This window comes from Sander vitreus, chromosome 21, assembly GCF_031162955.1.
Source record: "Sander vitreus isolate 19-12246 chromosome 21, sanVit1, whole genome shotgun sequence".
NCBI classification, from domain to species: domain Eukaryota; kingdom Metazoa; phylum Chordata; class Actinopteri; order Perciformes; family Percidae; genus Sander; species Sander vitreus.
In genome coordinates, this window is record NC_135875.1 from 22829790 (window position 1) to 22847838 (window position 18049).

Sequence of the window (18049 nt, forward strand, 5' to 3'; positions counted from 1 at the left end):
CTAATTGGGTGTGTGGTTGTGCTAATTGTGTGTAGTGTTTTAAAAAAAAGTGTTTTCAAAATTGTGCTTAAGCAATTGAAAAAACTGTAAGAAGTAAAAACTAAAAATTCTCTGATTCTAACCTTCCAAATGTGTTCCTGGTCAGGAACACGCCGACTTATTGGGACTTTAGCTTATTCTCCGTATCCCCAAGAGTTAGATAAGTCCATTCATACCCTTCTCATCTCCGTGCGTGTCGTAACTGTCTGACGCACCCACCACTAGCCTAGCTTAGCATAGCTCCTGGAGGTAACTGGCTCGATCTAGCCTACTGCTCCCAATAATAATAACAAATAACGCCCACATTTTCCTATTTACATGTTGTGATTTGTATAGTCACAGCGTGTACAAATAACAAGGTCACATGAGACATCTTCTAACCATATACATACTGGCAACTATTCTCAGAAAGGCGAAGCACTGCTACTTCTGCTACTTGGGCAGAGTGATTTGCTCGCAGCAACTGAGAAGCCCCGTGGTGAGGAGCAGAGAGTTCGCCTGGAGTTCTGCGAGCAAATCACTCCACCTAAGTAGCAGAAGTAGCAGTGCTTCACCTTTCTGAGAATAGTTGCCATTGTGGGCTGTGCAAAATGGCCCACATTTCACTGTGCATTTGATACTGGTTAATGTAAAACATTTACATTTTATAGTTTTAAGTTAAAATGTTCTTCTTTCAGATGAGTTTCTACATCATCAAGTCATTCTTGAGGGTCTGCAACCTGGGTGGCAGTTTACCACTTTCTAGACCAAGTAAAATCTTTTCAGTGAATTCAAAAGTGTTGGTCAGTGCTTTGGGATAGCTGAGGTGTAATGCATAGTCCAAAGATTACCAGGAAGGCATCGCCAAGTCTGGGGAGGCTGACCACGGCATCACTTTCAATGACGACAGAGATTCTCACAGGGTGGTAGTGAACTGGACTTGTGTCATGTCACTGATGACTGTAAGGAGGCCCACTGCAACACCATCAAGCTCTGGCTCATCAGACTCGTCCTGAATGAATGAAAAATAGATACTAATCACAAACTTGCATGGAACAGAACAGATGACATATAATTTATCTTTCTTTAACCAAATCCCATTGAATCCCAATACCTCTTTTAAAAGGGAGGCCTGGGTCTCATTGCACGAGGTGAAAAACATAAGATCCATGTTCTGCACATGTGAATCAGCCAAATTACCAGAGAATCTAAGTGGTGTGAGATAGACTGAAACCAAGCTAAAGGACATTTACAAGAAAATATTTTACTTAACATTGAACAAAACGCCAATACAGTTCCTTTGTAGTGAGGAGAAACAAAACAGACCATACATGAAAACTGTATGCCCTACACATGTTAGTATTTTGATGAACTGTTAACATAATACACAGTAGAATGTGTTAGTGACTTAAGGAGACTCACTGTGCAGGTTCTGAAAAATCCAGAAAAGTCCTCGAGCAGATACACAGGAAGGGCATGGAGAATAGTAGGGCACTTGGTGTGGATGTCATGGATTTCCTATTCAGATAAAAACAGAATTGTATATACTGAAGAGTTTACTGAACAAAGCTGATTTTAAACAGTCCAATCAGAACATATGTCCACAAATAACCTGTTCACATCTTAAATGCAATCAGACAAATGGCAAACACAAAGTGGACTAATTGCAGAATTCACAAAGCTCATTTGAATCATTGAACCTGTTCAATGTTCCACTGGTTCAACCTATGAAATGTGTAATAATCTATTTACTTGTTCATCGTGGATTTTTAAAATTTCAGCCAGAGCATCTGCTGTCTTCCCAGTTTTTGATGCCTTCTGTCTGAATAAGGTCAAGGTATCAGTCAGAGGAATCAGTCGAGGAAGATGGCGGTCAAGCTCAGCATAGAATGTGTTGGGCAGGTTCTGATTCGTAATCCACTGGAACTCTGCATACAACTACATTGAAATAACAGCAGGAGGAGAATACAGCAACAACACTTTTAAAAAAAACCAGTTCAATTTGAAGAACCTAGCACGCATTTATAAAGCAGAAAATAGCGGCCAAATGAGTAAGAATCACAATTTTCACTTTAAAAGAGAGAGCTGATCCATATTACCTCAGACTCTATTTTGAGAGCAGGCCAGAGGTCCATGAGCTCGTTCACTGGTGGGCAGGACATCACTATGGTCTGTCGGCATAGGGGAAATGTGGTCTCCATCATCTTTCTAATGAGGGGCAGGTTCTTCTCAGACTTCTTTACTTCTTCAACAATTTTTGCAAGCAAATACAAAGTTAAGTAAAATATGATCTGTGCAGTGCCAATGGTTAAATACCAATTAGGAAGATGGTATTCATGAACAGAACACATTCATTAATTGTTGACTTGAATACGGTAAAAAGCTTTATTTTGATCAAACAGGCAAGTAGAATAAACAATATATGTATTTGGGAGTGTCTATGATTTAGAGTTACCACAATAAAACATTGTCTGAGAAAAACAACTAAAAGTTATTGGTATTTAGAGAGGGGGGGGTTGGGTTGGTCCATTCTTATATACTGTCTATGGTGCATGCCCTTTATGATATTGGACCTCAGCGGTGCGCTATTGAAAGTTTCCATCTATCTCATACGAGGTGTCTGTTAGTGCTTCTACAAACGACTAATTTTCTAACACCACCTCCAAGCGGAGAATGAGCGTGTGATTGCTAGATTCATCCGGCGTCATATTCTTCAATGAGTCTGGTAGTGGTAGGTCGCTAGTTGTGCTGCTGGAGTGTGTAACGTTAGTGGTCGCGCTAAGTGGCTAGCCCTTTAGTAGCTACATCTATATCTGACTTAACGTCACCAAGTTACCAATGCACTACAAGACTCCCGTGATAAGCCAGTGAAGGGCGGGGGCTTGGAGAAGGTCTACGCTCTCTGAGACAAACACATCAACAAATGTAGAAAAGAAGTAAAAGTGAATAAATATTAACATTCAAAACTTACAGTAAGTCCAGTGATGTTGACTGCTGCCGCGTAGGTAACGGTAACTGCTGCAAGCGAATCAGTGTAGTATGCAAATTAGCGCCACCTTCTGCTTTGGAGGTTTAATCAGATTAATTTGGCATAAAAAATGATCCCTGCAGCTGCTCAACACTTAAGTAAAAATAAAAAATATATAGGCTACATTAAACTGATGACAATAAAAATACAAAAAATAAATACAATAAATACATTTTGTCTTCCACTAATGTCTAATGCATTTCAGACCATTTGCCCCAATCAAATTGTTACTGTTTTAATAGGCTGATTGCAATTTATTTGTTATGATTGATTTTACTTATTTGGTGAAGCACTTTGAGATTCTATTGTATTTTAGCATATGCTATATAAATTAAGTTTATTTTTAAATCATCCCTATTTGAAATAACAGGACTTAATCATTCTTAGCATGTCATTACTTAATTCTATTAAGTTGTACTTAAATTATGTTTTTAAGTTATGCTTACTTATACACAATATAAATAGTTCCATTTAATCAAAAAGTATTAGTTAAAAATACTCAGAACATGTTACACCAACTTGACAAAATTAAGTTAGTAAAACTTTTTCTAAAACTTTGAGTATACACTACTTAATCTATTTAATTACTTTGAATGTTCAGGTTCAAATTTCCCTGATAAATGACTTAGACAAATAATTGTTACTGTAAACTACCCTCCTAACATTGATGAGAAGTCTCTAAAACTAAAAACATGTTGTGAGTCATGGCCAACTATCCTATTGATGCTACTACTTGCATACAAAATAGCATGTCAATAAGTAACTTGTAGTGAAATAAAAATATGAGCCTCACCTTCAGCATAACAGCAGGTTAACAGGACGGCTAGAAGCCCAAGCCCACTGAAAGATGTAACGTCCATCTCCCCATCTCCTTCTTGCAACAGAAACACAAACAAATACATTCATGCACATGTACAGTACGACTATAATTCACTGTTGCAGAGAGGGAGCAAAAAGGTAGAGAGAAAGACTTTTCTCCCCCAGTAATATCTCTGCAGACTTCTGTGTAACTTGAACCACATGTACTTTCCCTCAGTCAAGCCCTTGAGAAAGTGAACAGGAACACTCCCCTTAGCTTCATCTCAGTTTGTGAAAAGCGCTGAAGAACAGAAAGACGTTGTACTTTCAGAAAATAACCTTACAAGTAGCCTTTTTAAACATTTTTCCTCTTCAATAATTGAATCCTATTCTAAAAATGATATAAACATTCTTTTTATACCTGAGTATAGGCATATATAGTGACCTACATACAATTTTAAAGGGCCTGTTCACCCAAATTACACATAACATAATTATGTAATTCTGGCTCATCTCTAGACAAATTTAGCCATGTGGATAGTTTTGGTGCTCACGTTTTGAGATATTTATCTCTGAGATTTTAGCCTACACCCCAATACAGTTCAGGTAAATGGAAATGTAGTTGTCCGCTGAAAACACTGTCGACAGATTTCTTTGAAACTACTTTCAACAGAGAAAATAGTCACTTTGAAAACTGTTGACATTAAGGTCCGTCGATTATGCAGTAATGGGGTCGCTGATTGTGGAAAGCAATCATCAAAGACAGATATCTTAAAACCTGGAAAAAAAAAGATGGCTAAGTAATTCCTTTCATATAGTTTTAAATTGGTGTACCATCTGCTATTGGCATATAGCTAATTTCATATAGACTAACCATTACGTGCCTGTTGAGGCATGATAAAATCCACAATAATACACAATTCAAAATCTCCACAATTTCATACTGGAATCTCAGATAGAGAACAATCTGATAGACAGGAAGCTGCAGAAATGATCTTCACTAAAGACAGGAGGTGGAGAGTGAACAAAGGGCACTATGTGGTATGAAATGTCTCAGTAATTGTCTCAATGGGTAGCTAATATGTCCCACCCCAGTGCACAAGAAAATTATGATTTGTGTTCTGAAGATTTACAACTCCAAGAAAGAATTTCTCCTTGAGGCGAGAGAAAGGCCAGTCCAAGTAAAAACAATGTCTGAAAACACATGAGAAAGGCACCTTAGCACCTCGCTGTGAACTGGAGCTGACTACAGGTGTTGTGTGCATGCGTGTGTGAGTTCATGCAATGCGGTGTCACATAAATCACTGACCGAGATGGGTCAGGGTATAAAATAAACCAGAACAGACCAGCTCCTATCTTACAAACTTGTCCATCAGTCACAGAATATGAGTTGAGTAGAGAAAAAGTACTTTGTATTTTTTTACCTCTTTCTCAAACAAGATCATAGGCACGCAGGCGTTTATGACACACACAATGAACTGGGATACACAAATTACAGTTTCCAAGAGACAGAAAATAGAAGTGAGTCATTTATGCTGCTTTTTCTTTGGTCTGAATGACCAGGGGGGACATTTTTCCTGAATTCAAAGCTGTAGTTGTTGTCATACAGACACCAACATGCCTTCCAGACGAACATACCACCACTGGGTGTGGGCCTGGATGCTAAGGGGTGGATGTCTTTAGGGACAGGTTTAGGGGTCATGCTCGGGGACTCCTTTGACAGTAAGCTAAATCACAACTACACACACCTTGAAAAACCCAGCCTTTGAAGCTATCACTACATTCCACCTAAAAAATACAAATAACAACCGCAACCGGTAATACAGCAGGGCTTAATAATATTATGTCTGAATAAGTAGATGCTGGTGTGCCAGTTTAACTGGTGATCATGTTAACTGGTGATATTTCTCTACTGTTTGTTCTGGTCGACTTTCTTTCACCTGTGTTGCATTGTAGTCAGTTCTTTAATGTTGGCAACCATGCAGAATTAATAAAAAAAGATTCAAGAGAAAGTAAGCACTGACCTAAATCAAAATCTGTCCAGAGCTTAGTCTTTAGTATTGCAATTCTAAAACCAAATGGTGAGATAAAAAGTTGGCGTGTAAGTAAACATTACACGCCATTCACCTTGCTCAAAATGTGAACCAGCAGAATAATCCGTCAATTTTGCAAGGCTGATAAGAAGAAGGGGAAAGGCAATGAAAATAATGGCTTAGGAAAGGTTTGACTGGATACAAAGAGATTACTGATCAACAAACCTCTTACTGTGCTATCGCCCAGTCCAAGTCCAAAAGTCCAACAATAAATAAGAAGAAATATAAATAAATAAATAAGAAAACTAATTGCTTTTTGCTTTGTTTGACCCAAGAGTTTGGGAAAAGTTTGTATCCACCTATAAAACGATCACAAAAAAAGTCTTCTCTAAATCCTTGTGTCCAAGTTCAAAATTCCAAAAAGAGAAGGACTGTCTTTTGTTTCTTCCCTCCTGTACAGTCCGATTTGGTCAAATATTGACTTATTTGTCCTTAAACTCAGTTGACTTGTTTGTGTGTGTGTGTGTGTGTGTGTGTGTGTGTGTGTGTGTGTGTGTCTCCGCGTGTGTGCAGGATTTTTTAAGTGTGTACGGGAGAGATATGAGAGACAGTGAGACTCAGAGCAACCGAGTGAATATGACTGTATACTGTGATTTGATCCCTCCTTTACTAGCTTCTGCACACACACACACACACACACACACACACACACACACACACACACACACACTCTCGCAAATCAGTATCCAGGTGAGTAGCTGTGACGGAGAGAGGTACTTCCTGTACCTCTATCTCTTCCCCACCCTATTAGAAGTTAAAAGCTCCACACCTCTGTGTGTCAAGGCCTCCTCCCTGCTGCATTCCTCCCCAACAGGAGTTCACCTGTGTGGGCTTGAGACTGGGAAAGCAGGCCCCACCTTCCATGGCCTCCTCCCAGCTCTTGGGAGTGGCACACAGAGCAGAACACTGCCTGCAGGCGATGGGAAACGGCTTTGAGGCTCTTGTGTTTAAACAATTGAGTGCTCAACATTTTTATTTGTCAGCTATTTGATGTGAACATTATGATTGCCACATATCTTTTCTCCCTGTTCTGAAGGTAAAGCCACTTTCTTTGCTCTGCTCTTTGCTATTATATAGCGTTTTCTAGTCTTAACGAGTACTTAAAACACTACAGGCACCATTCACCATTCACACACACACACATTCATACACTGGTGGCCGAGGTTGCCATACAACGTGCTAATCAGATAAACATTCATGCACATTCACAGAATGATAGTGCAGTAACTCATGGTTCAGTGTCTTGCCACATTGACCCTGACACTCAATCCTAGTGCTTATTGTTTTTAATAGCGCTGCACAATATGTTGTTTTTTTTTTTATCGCCATCGTCATATCAAATATTGCGAAACGCTGCAACATATCGCGATAGCCTCTCAGATATTTTTTTGTGTTAGTTAAAAAAAAACATCAGTAGAAAACTTCACTTTAAAATGTAACTGTCATTCTTTTTAGTGGTGCATTTTATATTCAATTCAATGTTCAATTTGTTCAATAAAAGAATGTTGGAAATTATTTCCTTTCGTTTGTTTTAAATTCAACAAGCAATTTGTTGTATTTTAGCAGAATAATGAAAGCAGCAGAAATGCAGACCTACACTTTAATATCTATTATATTTTTACTTAAGTAATATTGTTATCGCGATATTCAACAACATTATTGCATATCACATATTTTTTTACTAGGGCTGTCAAAATAATGCGTTAATTTCGATTAATTAATCTGAGAAAAAATAACGCGTTAAAAAACATAATGCAGATTAATCCATTCCATATTGAACTTTGAACCGGAGCCGTTCTAGCCATCATTGGACTGTAAAATAAAGGAGGGAGACGAGAATGTGCTGCCTGGATCATTAATTGGAACACTTGTAAAAATCTTCTTCTTGCCAACCCTGGCTACCGAAATCTGGTACCACTGACATATCTGCGCTTCTCTCTGATGCTCTGAAACAGACAATAAAGGCAACACAAACACCGCTGCACGTGACGCTAGTTAACACTATACTCGACAGCAGCTAACGTTAGCCTACCGCTAGCTAGTAGCTGGATTAAAAACGGTTAAAATGCTGACAGCTAACGTTAAACGGTGTAAAGTTTGACTGTGTTTTACTGTAGAGGATTCCAACACCGGTATGTAACAATCTGCAGCTGCCGTCGGAAAAACAACACAGTGACCACAATGAAACTGGTGGTAACACTTTATAATAACCATCATTAATAGATGGTAAATTGATAGTTAATTAATCTTTAGTTAATTGTCATTTAACTGTTAGCAAACAGTAATTTTACTGTTAACAAACAATTAAATTATAATTAATAATGTTTACTAATTATTAGTAGTGCTGTAAATTAACAGTTTATTGTAACACACATTATATCCATCATTTACTATATTAGGTATCGGTTAATGATTAAAAAATGTTTGTAAACCTTTAAGAAACCATTTTTTAAATCATCTATAAACATTACATCGATAGATGGACCAGATATTCCTAACACTTTGTTGAGGGTTACTAGTTGGTTTGTAAACCGTCTATAAATAGTTTCTGGATGGTTATTATAAAGTTGCAACAGATGACTATAATACCTTGTTAAATAGTTAATAAATACTTTGTAAACCATCTATAAACATTATAGATTATTATTATTATAGATAGTTAATACTTTGTCAGTGGTTACTAGTTGGTTTGTAAACTGTCTGTAAACAGTGGCTGGATGGATATTATAAAGTTGCAACATATAATATATACATAACACAAAAAGTAAGGAAATATGTGTTTGGTAGATTATTTCTCTGTGGTAACAAGCTTTTTGGCAATGAATCTTATACCGTTGGAAAGCCTGTTTAGTTCCCTTTCAAATGGTGCCCCATTTGTAAGTAACATGCATTTGTGCGATGAGCAGCAGTGCTGAGTATGTGTGTTGTGCCCATGAACAATTTGCCAAATCTTTTCTGCCAATGCCAAACAGCTTATTTTGCCATTGACTCGTTTGGTGTTTGGTGGATTGGATGATTGAATTTTGAAGAAACAAGACATATTAGCAATTGATTCATTTCACAAACAGGAGCCTCAGTAGCGTGTGGAAGAACCATACACAGTCACAACAGCCTGGCACCTCCTCCTCATGCTGGTCACCAGCCTGGTCACACACTGCTGTGGGATGGCATCCCATTCTTCAACCAGCATTTGTCGCAAGTCAGCCAACGTGGTTGTGTTGGTCACTCTGGCACGAACAGCACGCCCAAGCTGATCCCACAAGTGTTGAATGGGGTTGAGATCAGGACTGCTGGCAGGCCATTCCATCCTCTCCACTCTCACATTCTGGAGGTAGTCTCTGATAAACCCCGCCCTGTGGGGGCGAGCGTTGTCATCTTGGAGGATAGAGTTCGGTCCCAGACTGTGGCGATATGGTATAGCCACTAGTTGCAGAATCAGGCACCTGACTGTCAGCACTTGGGGGTACCAGAAGCTCAAAACAAGAGTCAATAGCAACAGCAAAGAAAAGCTGTTTGACATTGACAGAGACGATTTGGCAAATTTTTCATGGGCGCAACCCACTCAGCTCTGCTGCTAATCCCACAAATGCAGGCTTTCCAACGGTATAAGATTTATTGCCAAAAAGCATTGTTCAAATAATCTACCAAACACAAATTTCCTTACTTTTGTGCTAAGTTTATATATATATATATATATATATTTTATATGTTGCAACTTTATAATAACCATCCAGACCCTGTTTATAGACGGTTTACAAAACAACTAGTAACCCTCAACAAAGTGTTAGGAATATCTGGTCCATCTATCGATGTAATGTTTATAGATGTTTTAAAAATGGTTTCTTAAAGGTTTACAAACATTTTTTAATCATTACCCGATACCTAATATAATATATGAGGGATATAATGTGTGTAACAATAAACTGTTAATTTACAGCACTACTAATAATTAGTAAACATTATTAATTATAATTTAATTGTTTGTTAACAGTAAAATGACTGTTTGCTAACAGTTAAATGACAATTAACTAAAGATTAATTAACTGTCAATTTACCATCTATTAATGACGGTTATTATAAAGTGTTACCAAACTGGTAAACTACAGCCTCGTGGTGTATTTGAAGTTATTGTAAATGTCCTTTTCCCATCTGGTGGTTGTTTTTCTCGTTCAACAGCAATTTACTAGTTAAATAAGTTATTGTTTTACATTATTATTAAATCATTTAATTTTGACCATATGGCCTTAGCAATAAACAAGCCGTTCTTTAATGTCACCAACTGTTGTTTAGTACCCTTTTTTTTTCTTTTCTTTTTTTACTTTCTTAAAAAGTATCGGTTCAGGCACCGTTAATTATGTATGCAATTAATTTTGATTAATTAATCACAGAGTATGTAATTAATTAGATTAAATTTTTTAATCAATTGACAGCCCTATTTTTTACATATCGTGCAGCCCCAGTTTTAATTGGGTTTCTACAGCCTTTTACAAAGGAGCCTTCACAGCTACAGTGGACTAAATTGTGGAGACCATCCCACAACTGAAGGTCCACAGGTTTAAATATCAACTCAACATTTAGAGTCCAAATGTAAACAATGCCTTATTAACCAACCCATGAATGAATGTTGTCTAATCCCCTGAGCGTTTTCTAATCAGGGATTGGACTAGAGGAGTTAGTTGATTACAGTAAGCTTCTCGAAACAGCCAGGTACACAAAACATTACATTGGTCCTAACAACCACTATGGTTAAGGTTTGGTTAGGTTTAGGCAACTAAAACTACATGTTTAAGGTTAGGTAAAGATTGTGGTCATGGTTAAAGCAAGCAAGACTAACTGTTGATAGGAGATGGGATCATAAAAGTTAGACACATTGTACAAAATATTTCCAAAATCTCAACTCCAAATCTTTTACATAGCACTTGTTATTGCCCACCAACTCAAATTCCAGTAACACTGATTTTGACCAGCCACCATGAGTCCTGTCAAAGTTGCCCTGAGAAAGATACTGAACCCCTAAAGTAATTCCCAAACTGTAAAAATTCAGTTGGTGTGATATGTATAGCATGTACAGTATAGCATAAGAAACGACACAAATAAGCCCAAAACCAGCATTCTTTCTTCTTATTCCCATTTGGCTTAACAGTTGAGTTGGTGAATCATTTGCAGTTTCCCTCTGGCATTGATAACTGCTATTGTGAAACTTATTCATTTATCCACAGAATGAGTATTGATTATATAAACCTGTGGATGATATAAAATGTTCTAAAAAATTCACAAAACCCAGGTTATAATTACTGTACCAAATCAAATTTTAACTCCTTATAATTACTTCATCTTATTACTTCTTCTTAGTTTATACTGTGCTCACCTGGTACATATTCCTTAATAAAGTTGCATTTAATCAAATTAGCAGAAACTCATTTACACACTTAACAACACCACAGGGCAAGATGTTGTGTTGATTGGTCTTTTAATCACTTAAACTATTGCCTTTTACATCCCTACATTCCTTCAAAACTCACCTTTTTAATTCTGGACCAGGAATCTCTAGACATTGGTTTAGGTCAGGGTTCACATAAATGATCACACTGATTTCAATTTGTTTCACATTGTTTCCTAATCTAGCCTTTTCCTGTAACTTTTTTTATTGTGTGATCGACTTCTTTGTGTTGCATTCTTGAAGGAAGTAGTAGGAGTTTCAGATAGGGCCAGTGTCAGTGTAAGCGGTATTGTTTATTTCTCTGGAAAGGCCTTTCCTCTTGTCTCCAGCAGACCACACATCAGACGTTAAAAGTTATTCTCAATCCCTGTCGCTGCACTACACCCTCATAACTAGACTCACAAAGACTCAGGTCAGTAGCCATGGTGAACCTGTGACACAGATCTGGGATTCAAGACATGAATCAGAGGAGAAAACAGCCTTTTCCTCTTATACTGTATACCACACTGGTCATTCTGAACGCTGACATACACAGTCATGCTCCTAGCAATCACATCTGGTTTGATACAATGGCTAACTTCTCTCAAGTAAAACAAAACCTCTGCAGAAACAACTCTTCCCCTCTTTCTGGCTTTCTTGGCTGACACTTTTTGCAGTGATGCCAGTCTAAACAGCCCTTTCACATGTTAGAGGAGGAGCTGAGAGGGAGTGGCCCACCTACTGTATAATTTTTCTAATTTGTGCAAGGGTTCCCTGAGTTCGAGAAATAAAGCTTTAAACGTTTCAGGCTCGATTTAAACCGTCAGTGAACACAGGTAATGACTCCCAGCAGTTAATGTGAGCAATATGAAAGTGGCACATATATGTTATGCCTACTGTAAATGTGAATAAAATAATAAAATCTCCTGTACTTTATAATCCTATAAATCGCATCCTAACCTGACGTCCAGCGACGGGGCATCCAACCTGACGTCCAGCGTCGGGGCATCCAACCTGACGTCCAGCGCCAACCTGACGTCCAGCACCAGGGCCGCCAGGGGATTGGTGTGAGGAACCATGCAACCAAGTTGACATTTGATGTTTCTGGTTGTACTTGCTTATTTCAAATAAAATTAACTGATTATATTGGCTTCCTTATTTCTGATAAATTACAATCAATGTGAATATGACATCATCATGGAAGCTGGCAGTGCTCCTCAGGGCTTCTTCTAGGTGGAAAACCTCTGTTGAATGATTGTCCTTTAGCCACAGAAGGGAGCCTTTTCAGGCAAGCCTCATAAATGCTGCATAGACATGCTTGTCCAGCCTGACAGCACTGTTGTACTTTCTGTGATTCATCACACCAGTTACCAAGCCTTTAGTGATAACACCAGACTCCACACAGAGGTCCTTCAAACCTGCATCTTGGAATAATTTCCCCAGAATGGAAAGTATGTGATGTTCAGTTGTTGTGGGGTAATGAATCACCAGGGGTCTCATTTATAAAACTGTGCGTAAGATCCTTACTAAAAGTGTACGTACGCCCAACAGCCAAAAATGTACGTACGGCAAAAAAAAATTCAGATCTATAAAACCGTGCGTACGCACACCTACAAGCAATGTTCCCTTTATAAATCACAGATTACCCACAAGTGTGCGTACGTGAATCAGCCTCTTATCCCGTCCTGTACACGCCCATTTTTAACCATAAATAGTAAATGCAAAGCACCTCATGAATGCTGATCAGTATGTTAATGACCTTGGCAGTTGTCATTTGATGATGATTGGTGAGGAAAAAGCTAAAAACTTTAAAATTGAATTATAAATTCGGCCTAAAGTGTAGGGAAACCTGATCTATAGACTACCTATATTAATAATACCTTCCAAAACGGCAGGCATTTCGGCACTCGGGGACAGCTTCGATATACCAGACCTATGTGATCAGATTTAACAGAACAGTATAACAGTATTATATCCAAACAAGCCTTAGTGATAAAGTTGAAGATTATATATAATATTTATATAAAATACTTAGCTGTATGACATTTCCCTCTGGAAACAGCCGGTTGCCCCCAGAGTGGTGAGGACCTGTATTTGGACCAGGATGGCACGGTTCCGGCACGTTGCCCTCTCTACTGGACCCAATTCAGTACAGAGATCCAAGAGCACAGCTTTAGGGAATTTAAATCGGCATATTAGCCAGTCATTGTCATGGTCCCTGAAGTCTCTTTTTCTCCTGTTTCTTCCATTGCCGTAGTACTCCTGCAGGGCTGGCAGTGCCATCATGCAGCATTATGCACGAGTTCACCGCAGTATTTATATGTTTACAACAACTTGTGATTTCAAAAATCACAAAAATCACAGCATCAACTAGTGGTATCCCCAACCCCGAGATACAATTTGAAGACGAAAGTCTAATAGGCTCTAATAGGTGGAGCGCTACCGGTTAGATCTGGTGGGGCTTACCTCTACGCACAGTCTCGGTTCTGGAACCATACTCCTGGATAGGGGTTGGACTCTTTTCTTCTCCGGAGTTGCCCAGGGTGTGAGGCGCCGGGCGGGTGTGGGGATACTCACAAGCCCCCGGCTGAACGCCGCTACGTTGGAGTTTAACCCGGTGAACGAGAGGGTCGCCTCCCTACGCCTGCGGGTTGTGGAGGGGAAAACTCTGACTGTTGTTTATGCATATGCACCAAACAAGAGTTCGGAGTATTCGGCCTTCTTGGAGACCTTGAGTGGAGTCCTGCATGGGGCTCCAGTGGGGGACTCCATAGTTCTGCTGGGGGACGTCAACGCGCATGTGGGTGATGATGGAGACACATGGAGAGTCGTGATTGGGAGGAACGGCCTCCCTGATCTAAACCAGAGTGGTTGTTTCTTGTTGGACTTCTGTGCTAGTCATGGATTGTCTATAACGAACACCATGTTCGAACATAGGGATGCTCATAAGTGTACTTGGTACCAGAGCACCCTAGGCCAAAGGTCAATGATCGATTTTATAATCGTTTCATCTGATCTGAGGCCGTATGTTTTGGACACTCGGGTGAAGAGAGGGGCGGAGCTGTCAACCGATCACCATCTGGTGGTGAGTCGGGTCAGGGGGTGGGGGAAGACTCTGGACAGACCTGGTAAGCCCAAACGGGTAGTGCGGGTAAATTGGGAACGTCTGGAGGAGGCCCCTGTCCGACAGACTTTCAACTCACACTTCCGGCGGAGCTTTTCGTGCATCCCTGTGGAGGCTGGGGGCATTGAACCCGAGTGGACAATGTTCAAAGTTTCCATTGCTGAAGCTGCGGCAAGGAGCTGTGGTCTTAGGGTCTTAGGTGCCTCAAGGGGCGGTAACCCACGAACACCGTGGTGGACACTGGTGGTCAGGGAAGCCGTCCGACTGAAGAATGAGTCTTTCCGGGATATGTTATCCCAGAGGACTCCGGAGGCAGTTGCAAGGTACCGAAGAGCCCGAAGGGCCCAAAGGGCCCGAAGGGCTGCAGCCTCTGCCATGAAAGAGGCAAAGTAGCGGGTGTGGGAGAAGTTTGGAGAAGACATGGAGAAGGACTTTCGGTCGGCACGAAGGTGCTTCTGGAAAACCGTTCGCCACCTCAGGAGGGGGAAGCGGGGAACCATCCAAGCTGTGTACAGTAAGGATAGGACGCTGTTGACCTCAACTGAGAAGGTAATAGGGCGGTGGAAGGAGCACTTTGAGGAACTCCTAAATCCAACTAATATGCCCTCTGTGGTAGAGGCAGAGCTGGAGGATAATGGGGGATTGTCGTCAATTTCCCTGGTGGAAGTTGCTGAGGTAGTTAAACAACTCCACAGTGGCAAAGCTCCAGGGATTGATGAGATCCGTCCAGAAACGCTTAAAGCTCTGGGTGTGGAGGAGTTGTCTTGGTTGACATGCCTCTTCAACATTGCGTGGAAGTCTGGGACGGTCCCTAAGGAGTGGCAGACCGGGGTGGTGGTTCCCCTTTTTAAAAAGGGGGACCAGAGGGTGTGTGCCAATTACAGGGGTATCACACTTCTCAGCCTCCCCGGTAAAGTCTACTCCAAGGTGCTGGAAAGGAGGGTTCAGACGATAGTCGAACCTCAGGTTGAAGAGGAACAATGCGGATTCCGTCCTGGTCGTGGAACAACGGACCAGATCTTTACTCTCGCAAGGATCCTGGAGGGAGCCTGGGAGTATGCCCAACCGGTCTACATGTGTTTTGTGGATCTGGAGAAGGCGTATGACTGGGTGCCCCGGAGATACTGTGGGAGGTGCTGCGGGAGTACGGGGTGAGGAGGTCCCTTCTCAGGGCCATCCAATCTCTGTACGACCAAAGCGAGAGCTGTGTCCGGGTTCTCGGCAGTAAGTCAGACTCGTTTCAGGTGAGAGTTGGCCTCCGCCAGGACTGTGCTTTGTCACCAATCCTGTTTGTAGTATTTATGGACAGGATATCGAGGCGTAGTCGGGGTGGAGAGGGGTTGCAGTTCGGTGGGCTGGGGATCTCATCGCTGCTTTTTGCAGATGATGTGGTCCTGATGGCATCATCGGCCTGTGACCTTCAGCACTCACTGGATCGGTTCGCAGCCGAGTGTGAAGCGGCTGGGATGAGGATCAGCACCTCTAAATCGGAGGCCATGGTTCTCAGCGGGAAACCGATGGAGTGCCTTCTCCAGGTAGGGAATGAGTCCTTACCCCAAGTGAAGGAGTTCAAGTACCTTGGGGTCTTGTTTGTGAGTGAGGGGACAATGGAGCGGGAGATTGGTCGGAGAATCAGCGCAGCGGGTGCGGTATTACATTCAATTTATCGCACCGTTAACACGAAAAGAGAGCTGAGCCAGAAGGCAAAGCTCTCAATCTACCAGTCAGTTTTTGTTCCTACCCTCACCTATGGTCATGAAGGCTGGGTCATGACCGAAAGAACAAGATCCAGGGTACAAGCGGCCGGAATGGGTTTCCTCAGGAGGGTAGCTGGCGTCTCCCTTAGAGATAGGGTGAGAAGCTCAGTTATCCGTGAGGAGCTCGGAGTAGAGCCGCTGCTCCTTCACGTCGAAAGGAGCCAGTTGAGGTGGTTCGGGCATCTGGTAAGGATGCTCCCTGGGCGCCTCCCTAGGGAGGTGTTCCAGGCACGTCCAGCTGGGAGGAGGCCTCGGGGAAGACCCAGGACTAGGTGGAGGGATTATATCTCCAACCTGGCCTGGGAACGCCTATGGATCCCCCAGTCGGAGATGGTTAATGTGGCTCGGGAAAGGGAAGTTTGGGGTCCCCTGCTGGAGCTGCTACCCCCGCCACCCAATACCGGATAAGCGGACGAAGATGGATGGATGGATGAAGTCTAATAGGCAAACACACTTTTCTTCATGCAGGTTTTGTTACGAACAGTATTAATGTTTTGAACGAGGACTTTAAGTCTAACGATTGCGCGAGAGCTTAACGGCTGTATTTCCAGACTTTGACATTTGATGATATATGCACAGTATTAAAGACAGCTATTTAGTTATTTACACTGTGTTCTGCAGTTATCTAATGGTAGGGTATTTGATGCTATCCTGTATTCCATGCAGTCGGGCCATCTCATCCTCCTGCGCTCTGTAGTGGACAATGAGATGACAGACAGCACCGATTAAACATTAATAAAAAAAATGTACCATCCAAGCTGTGTACAGTAAGGATGGGATGCTGTTGACCTCAACTGAGAAGGTAATAGGGCGGTGGAAGGAGCACTTTGAGGAACTCCTAAATCCAACTAATATGCACTCTATGGTAGAGGCAGAGCTGGAGGATAATGGGGGATTGTCGTCAATTTCCCTGGTGGAAGTTGCTGAGGTAGTTAAACAACTCCACAGTGGCAAAGCCCCAGGGATTGATGAGATCCGTCCAGAAATGCTTAAAGCTCTGGGTGTGGACATCCTCCTGCGCTCTGTAGTGAACAATGAGATGAGAGACAGCACCGATTAAACATTAATAAAAAAAATGTACCATCCAAGCTGTGTACAGTAAGGATGGGATGCTGTTGACCTCAACTGAGAAGGTAATGAGCGGTGGAAGGAGCACTTTGAGGAACTCCTGCGCTCTGTAGTGGACAATGAGATGACAGACAGCACCGATTAAACATTAATAAAATGTACCATCCAAGCTGTGTACAGTAAGGATGGGATGCTGTTGACCTCAACTGAGAAGGTAATAGGGCGGTGGAAGGAGCACTTTGAGGAACTCCTAAATCCAACTAATATGCACTCTATGGTAGAGGCAGAGCTGGAGGATAATGGGGGATTGTCGTCAATTTCCCTGGTGGAAGTTGCTGAGGTAGTTAAACAACTCCACAGTGGCAAAGCCCCAGGGATTGATGAGATCCGTCCAGAAATGCTTAAAGCTCTGGGTGTGGACATCCTCCTGCGCTCTGTAGTGAACAATGAGATGAGAGACAGCACCGATTAAACATTAATAAAAAAAATGTACCATCCAAGCTGTGTACAGTAAGGATGGGACGCTGTTGACCTCAACTGAGAAGGTAATAGGGCGGTGGAAGGAGCACTTTGAGGAACTCCTAAATCCAACTAATATGCCCTCTATGGTAGAGGCAGAGCTGGAGGATAATGGGGGATTGTCGTCAATTTCCCTGGTGGAAGTTGCTGAGGTAGTTAAACAACTCCACAGTGGCAAAGCCCCAGGGATTGATGAGATCCGTCCAGAAATGCTTAAAGCTCTGG

General features: G+C 41.4%; 1 long non-coding RNA gene across 1 annotated transcript; it reads right to left on the reverse strand.

Annotated features, from left to right (window-relative positions):
- Positions 1-666: 666 nt before the first annotated feature.
- On the reverse strand, positions 667-1943 carry LOC144535803 (uncharacterized). Its single transcript, XR_013503698.1, has 3 exons — positions 1771-1943; positions 1441-1536; positions 667-1030 (listed from the first exon to the last, which is right to left on the reverse strand). It is a non-coding gene; the product is annotated as an uncharacterized LOC144535803 (long non-coding RNA).
- Positions 1944-18049: the final 16106 nt, after the last annotated feature.